At 30.4% G+C, this 7,600-nt stretch overlaps 1 pseudogene; it reads right to left on the minus strand.

Moving 5' to 3' along the window:
- Window positions 1-5,300: 5,300 nt before the first annotated feature.
- On the minus strand, window positions 5,301-6,622 carry LOC120596748 (olfactory receptor 6C3-like; annotated as a pseudogene).
- Between the last annotated feature and the right edge of the window lie 978 nt (window positions 6,623-7,600).

The following is a 7,600-nucleotide window of genomic DNA, read 5'->3' on the forward strand; positions in this document are numbered from 1 at the left end:
TGGCTGAAATAGTATGTCATTTCATCGTCAGGGGAAATTTAAAGCAACCTGATAATAACAATGATCCTTTAATTTCCTCTGTTTTATAGGTGAAAACTCCATGGTAAAGGCAGATTAAAAATTTTTTTTAGCATCACAGAGCTCGAAGTGATAGGGCGTGGATTTGTTCTCAGATTTTTCTGACTTCAAAAACAACCTGTGAACTTTCAGAAAAATGCCCACAGTTTCTTCCTGATGAGGATCAGTTTTGTGTAATTGCTCCAATCCTTATACAAGTTTTCCACTGTGTGTAAGTTAAAAGTTTAATTACATTGAGAATCCTCAAAAGTGGGAAAGATACTATATTTTTTAAATAAAAAGTGACTGTTCTGTCCTTAGCCATCTATCAATTTTTGCTAACACCCAGCTTTTCCAACTCCTGCTACTACCTCATTGATAGTCAGAAATACTAACTTCATAGCCACCAGCAACCTCAGATGTTATGGACAGAGGGGAGAAAAAAGTAGAAAATAATTTAAGTATGAAAGACATCTGAATACCTGATGTTTCAGCACACCTATGTGTGTCATTTACATCACCTTTATATCACCTTTATTCCTATACAACTTATTTCCCTTTCTTTTAAAAATAATAATAACTATTATTAGTTCATAATTTAGGCTAGTAATACACCCTTTTGAGGTGTATTTTTTTACTTAGGCTAAATTATCTGGATTGAATAAATTTATAACAAAGGAAATGTAAAGGGAGTCAAAATTTTTTTACACATAATTTAAAAGAAAACTTCACAAAACATTATTTCAAAGTTACTTTCCTCAAATTTCTTTACAATTTATTCTTTTAACTAACTTTATTCCTGCTTAGTAATATCATTTTTCCTACATTAGGGTTTGTTTCATTTTTCATAACACCTTGAAATTACAAAATACATTCTCATTAAATAGACAAGATTTAGCTTCAATCTCAAGATTAAAATTTCTACAATAACTTCTTGGCATTGGAGACCCAGTTTAAATATATGTATTTTATATTATTACTATTTCATGGTGAATAATGTATTATTGTACTATATTTTAACCTTATTTCAATTTTTGTATATTTGTTTTTCCTCTTAATTTTCCTGTCAATTTTAACACTTTTCTGAATAATACCATGACTTACTCCTTTTGGCTACTGAATAAGCCTGTGAACAAATGTATGAAGAGCTGCAAGAGAAAGTATTAATAGATATTGGAGGGGTTTATGTGAGCATCACTGGGTTCCTTTAAGAACTTTTCTTGGTCTGATTAAGCAAACTCCTCAGAAGAACTCTTTGAGTTGTTGGAAGGATTGTTTTATTAGAAGCTTTTTACTTTTATTTCACAATTATTTTAGATGACTATTTTCCTAGAGAAATCTGAGTAATTTATATTTCTTCATTTCAGTAATGATGAGCAGATTCGATTCTCAACATTCCTACCAGTGTTCATAGAAACAAATCAAGTGAAAGGAAACACCATCAAATCATATTTAATAATAACTGGGTTTATGGTGCATTTCAACTAATAACCTCATACTTCTAATTCATTAGCTAGCCATCTACAATTTAAACAAGGGAAAATAAATAAGTTAATAATTAAATTATGGTATCAAAGCAATATTAATTTTTTATTTATGACGTCCTAGGGTAAATTGTTATTACATAAAGTATATGGGCTTTGCAATTAGAGGAATATGAATTAGTAATACAAACGGGCCACTTAATGAATCTCTGACTTTAGATGAGTTAGTTTCTGTGAGCTTCAGCTTTCTCTGTTTAAAACAAAGTTGAAATTTCAAGGGTGATTTTGAGAATAATCTAAATAATATAAATGAAAGTACTCTATAAAATATGTAGTGTGTAATATGCTTTAAGAAGAGCTGTTTTATTTACTTTATTTTTCTTTCAGATGGAATTAATTCTCAACTTTGGGAAATATAGTAATTGTGATATAGCAAAGGCATTATTTATTTCAGTGAAATATATAAAGACTTTTATATTTTAGCTCATTTAGCTCTTATAACATACCTATGAAACTTTTATCTTCATTCCCCAATAAAGAACTGAGACTCAGAGATGTTATGTACTTTAGATATATTTATATAGCTAACAAACTTCAAACATAGTCACAGATTATTTGAAATTAAAATCTGTTCTCTTAAATAAACTACTACATGGCCTATATTCAATTAGGAACACACAAGCATAGAGATTTCAATTTCCTGCCTTTATTTAATAGAGAATGAATTGATATAATATAACAAAATCATCATGCTAAGAGAAATAAGTCAGACAGAAAAAGTCGAGAACCATATGACTTCACTCATATGTAGAATATAAAATTGAAAGCAACAAATGAGCAAGACAAACAAAGACTCGTAGACACAGACAACAGTTTAGCAGTTATCAGAGGAAAATGGAAGATGGAGGGGTGGTAGATAAAGGGTAAAGGGTAAAGGGAGTCAAATATATGGTGACAGGAGATCTGACTTTAGGATGTTGAATACACAATGCAATGTACAGATGATGTATTATTGAATTGTACACTTGAAACCTATATAATTTTATTAATCAATGTCACCCCAATAAATTTAATAAAAAGAAATTAATACATTTAAAAAATAAAACAAAATATACTAACCTTTTTTTACACTTTTTAATATATGCAGTTACAAACTATAACTCCAATATATACTATTTAATTTGATTAAAAGTTGAGCTAATAAGTAATGAATCAATGATACGATTTGGGAGACTTCCATTGCATTCTATATATTCGACTTACCTCTGATTTTCATAAAGGCTCGCTAACACTCAGAATGGCTGGAATATAAAAAAAATATTAGCAACTGTCATTGTAATCCAGGGAGATTAGCATTTCTGAAAACATTTCCTCTCATTTAACAAATTTGCCTTCTATTGTCAACGTTTTTGTTTTAAATGCCCCATTTTATCCAGGGGGGATATATTTCTTTGACTATTAAGAGTAAGAAAGGAGCAAATATATAAATGAGAAAAAAATATCAAAAAGTGTTTTAAAATTTTCTGGTATGGTTTCTACATAGATTTTACTTGCACAAGCTACCTGATGTTTTATCTAGTCTCTCTGATGCTGGCTCAAGGGGACTAATTCTGTGAATCAAAATTGCCAGAACAGGAATATACACAACACACTAAGGAATATAAAGGATAATACACACTAGTATTGAAACTGGAAAAAGAAGCTTGGGGGACAGTGTCCAATGAGACAGAAAAATAATAATAACAAGTAAACAACACTAAGTGTGAAGTTTGTTTTCCTGGATATTATTTTTCAGTCATAAGTTAGCAACCAAATATCTTACTTACTAATGCAGATTTCTACCTACTACTCCATGCCATTTTATTTATTTACTTTTAAATTTTATTTATTTATTTTTTATGATGACATTGGTTAATGAAATCTGGTAAGTTTCAGCTGAGCATTTTAACAGCAAGGCATCTACATATTTACACTGTGTGTTCATCTCCCATAGTTATATTTCTTTATGTCACCACATATTTGACCCCTTTTACCCCATCTACCTCCCCGCTCCCTACTTCCCCCTACCCTCTGGTAACCACTAGTCTATTGTCTGTGTCCATGAGTCTCTGTTTATTTTGTTCGTTTCTTGCTTTTAGGTATATATCCCACATATAAGTGATATCATGTGATTTTCAACTTTTTCTATCTGGCTTATTTTGCTTAACATGGTTGTTTCAAGTTTGTTGCAAATGGCAGTATTTCATCTCTTCTTATGGCTGGGTAATATTCCATTGTATATATGTACCACAGCTTCTTTATCTAATCATCTATCGTAGGACACTTTAGTTGCTTCCATGTCCTGGCCACCGTGAATAATGCTGCTATGAACATCGGTGTGCAAATATCTTTTCAGATGTGAGTTTACTCCATTCCATTTTAAAAATCTAGTAATTTATCGCATTGTACTAAGTACATTTATTACCTTCATTATTTTTGATCTGACTTCCAACAAGAATTTTTGTTACCATAATACTGCTAATATGTTATTCTCTTTTCTCCCTGCTCAGTTTTGCTCACTAGAAATAGTAGTTGAAGAATTTCTTGTTTTGACTGATTAATGTTGTCATTTATATGCCAAGTATAATATTAGGAGTTAGTACCCTCTGTGACTAGAGTATAATAATGTAATCATGTCCACATGAGATAAGATGAGCTTAAAAAGCCAGTAAAATTGTGCAGTTCCTTAGTAAAAGTTATGCAAAATTTGCAGGTTCTTACATAGTTTCAAACATGTATAAAACAGAGCAAATACAAGTTTTTTGTTTTGTTTTGTTTTGTTTTAAATCAGGCTATCATATTGGTTGTTATAGTTCAAGACCTCAGGCAAGTTAATCAACTTTTCTGAGCATCAATTTACAAATTTGTAAAAAAAAAAAAGGTAATTTTGTCTAATTTGCTGTGAAGATTAAATAAGAGATGGTATAAAATATATCTTGTTTAGCATATGGCACAGAATAAATGCTTTCTATAGAAGAGATATTATTATTTATGAAATTCATATCAAAATTCCGTAAGAGTAATGATGGCTGCCTAAATATTCTTCTTTTACATATTTTTAAAAATAATACAGGTAACTAAGGAGAACTTAGGAGAACAAAAAAGTATAGGATATTTTGAACTTCAAATTATTTTAAGTAGGAAAATAAATATCCAAGTCCATTAGATGACTGGGAAGAATTGAACAGATAATAAAGATAGTGTGCAAAAAAACTATGGTTGTTGCAGATACTTAATTTATTTCACATTTCATATAACTTTATGAAAGACACTGTTATATTAGTAACAAAAAAGAAATTTTAAGATAAGTTGATTAAAAGTGTATACTCCTTTAGTGTAAAAATATTACAGTAAAAAATATTTTTGTTACTCAGAAAAATCAGCAAAATGATTTATGTTCTATAGCCACTGGTTTCTATTCATATGTAAATAAATGATTACATGGAACCTACTACACTGTTTGAAAGGAAGACACAACATAGTCATTGTCAGCTTAAAAAGAAAGCTTAAACAAATGAGCTCAGCATTGCAGTTATCTGTGAGATGGATACAGGAGGATATTGTAAAAGTTACAATTTAATTTTTCCTTTATTGAATCCTCCTAATGACATTCATTCATGTTAATACATACTCTCATTTGTTTCTAGAAAACACTACTTTATGAACCAAGTTTTTGAAAGCTTTCTTTCCTTGCTGGTTCTTCAGGATATATAAAAGTGTTCAAAATGGGGCAACTGAAGTGTTGAAAATAGCTACTCCTCTGGTCAATGGTGATTTTTTTTTACCTGAAGACTTGACATACATGAATATACAGCTTCTATAAGAGATAGAAATGACAATCATGTGTGAGAAACATGGGGGAAACCTTTTTCCTCTGACTTGCAGACGGAATTCTCAAAATGGTGCTAATGGTGCACATGTAGGACAGAATCACTAATGCCAATGTGAAAAACAAGAAACAAAAGCAGAGTAAAAGCCAATAATTATGTTTATCAACAAGTATCTCAAATGAAAAAGAGTTAAGTGCTCCAAAGAAAAGATAGAGAAGTTGAATGGATAAGAAAACAAGATCTTTACTTATGTTACCAACAAGAGACTCACTTCAGATTGAAAGACACACTCAGACTAAAGGGAAAGGGCTGGAAAGAGATATTGCCTTGATGGACCTAGAGGGTATTGTGCCAAATGAAATCAGATAGAGAAAGACAAATACCACATGATTTCACATACATGTGGAATGTAAAGAACAAAATAACAACAAAAATGGAAACAAACTCATAGATACAGAGAATATTTTGAGGGCTACTGGATGGGAGGGGGAGTTGGGGAGACAGTAAAAAAGGGCAAAGGGATTAAGAAGTACAAATAGATAGATACAAAATATTCATGTAGATATAAAGTGCAGCATAAGAAAAATAGTCAACAGTGTTGTAAAAAATATGTAAGGGGGAAAAGGGCTACCAGATTTAGTGGGGTGACCACTTCATGAGTTATATAGATCTCTTTAATCACTATGCTATACAACTGAAACAAATATATTATTGTATGCCAACTATAATTGAAAAAAAACTCATTGAATTATACAATGTAAATATGAGCAACTAATTGCCTATTATACTTCAATAAAACTGGGGGAGAAAAAAAATCCAATCATCTTTAAAAGCCATGTATTCAAGCATGAGAGTTGTAAAATAGAGAAATAGTCACAAGAGAAGTGATTAATTACATTGGAAGCACAGAAATCTAACCTGAAGATAAGCATGAGTGGTGGGAAAATATAAGAAATCCTCCGAGCTATGCGCTAAAGAAAAGCAGGGTGCAGATTTTCTTGTTCATGATGGAGGTATAATAAAGAAGCTTGCAAATTGCAACATAACGATCAAAAGACACGGCAGTTAGAAGAAAAAATTTGAGCACATGCATGAAGACGAAGAAAAATAATTGAGCTAAATAATGGTGTAGGAAATGGTTTTGACTTTAGTAATGATTGTCCCCCAAAATGAAAGTTTTAAGAGAGAAACATTTTGGAGGAAAAAATACATAGGAGAGTCTTTAAATGATTGTCTATCATGGTGAGGACAATGATGGTTATGTTTCCAGTGACACTCAGTACATGTCATATATAAAGAGATAAACATTACAACCTAAAGCTCTGGGTTGTTTGATATTCCCAAGAGTACAAACTCTGTTGTCATTGTGTGACTTCTCATACTCATTTTTATTTTCTTTAAGCAAAATTTATTCATGAAAACAAAACAAAGAATGTGAATAGGAAAAATACTGAAGATTTAAATATTGGTATTAATAACTCCAACAAAATGAAGCAAGGAATCTTTTTCTTTGTAAGCATTTTTGCAATATCCACTCATTCCTATTAAAGCAGAAAATTTTTATACATCTTCTACTGAAAAGTAAACATGTATTATCCCGTCATCAGTTACTTTATATAAAACCTCTACATGTAACTAAATTTTCTATATGTGTAATACATCTTTTAATTATGTTTCTACAACAATATTTATCAATTATGTCTGTAATTTAGATATTGAGATATTGTTTTCCAGTTTCCAAGATTGAATGCTTTCAGAACTGAAATATCTAATTTTGAGTTTTACTTCTGATGCCATCGACAAACTTTATTGTCTTATAAATCATTGGTGGAAACAGATGACCCAATCACAATTCCTGAGCTTAATATTTTTATTTTTAATTACATTCTTTTAAATATAACCAACAGAAATAAATGTGTTTTCAGTCAAAGAAACATAGGACTAGAATTGCTTCATTGTTAACAAGAGTAAAGTTCTTATGGGAAAGAAAATAGAAGCTAGTGATATCAATACTCAGGTAGATAGAACTATATCAGTAATATAGTTCTACAACATACAGATCTATTTATATCATTTTTGTGTTCCTTATTTTTTTTAAACTTTTTAAAAATTAAGTTTATTGGGACAACATTGGTTAATAGGATTATATAATTTTCAGGTGTACATTTAATTGGACATCTGTATATTCTA

Source organism: Pteropus medius, unplaced genomic scaffold (genome assembly GCF_902729225.1).
Source record: "Pteropus medius unplaced genomic scaffold, Ma_sr-lr_union100, whole genome shotgun sequence".
Classification (NCBI taxonomy): domain Eukaryota; kingdom Metazoa; phylum Chordata; class Mammalia; order Chiroptera; family Pteropodidae; genus Pteropus; species Pteropus medius.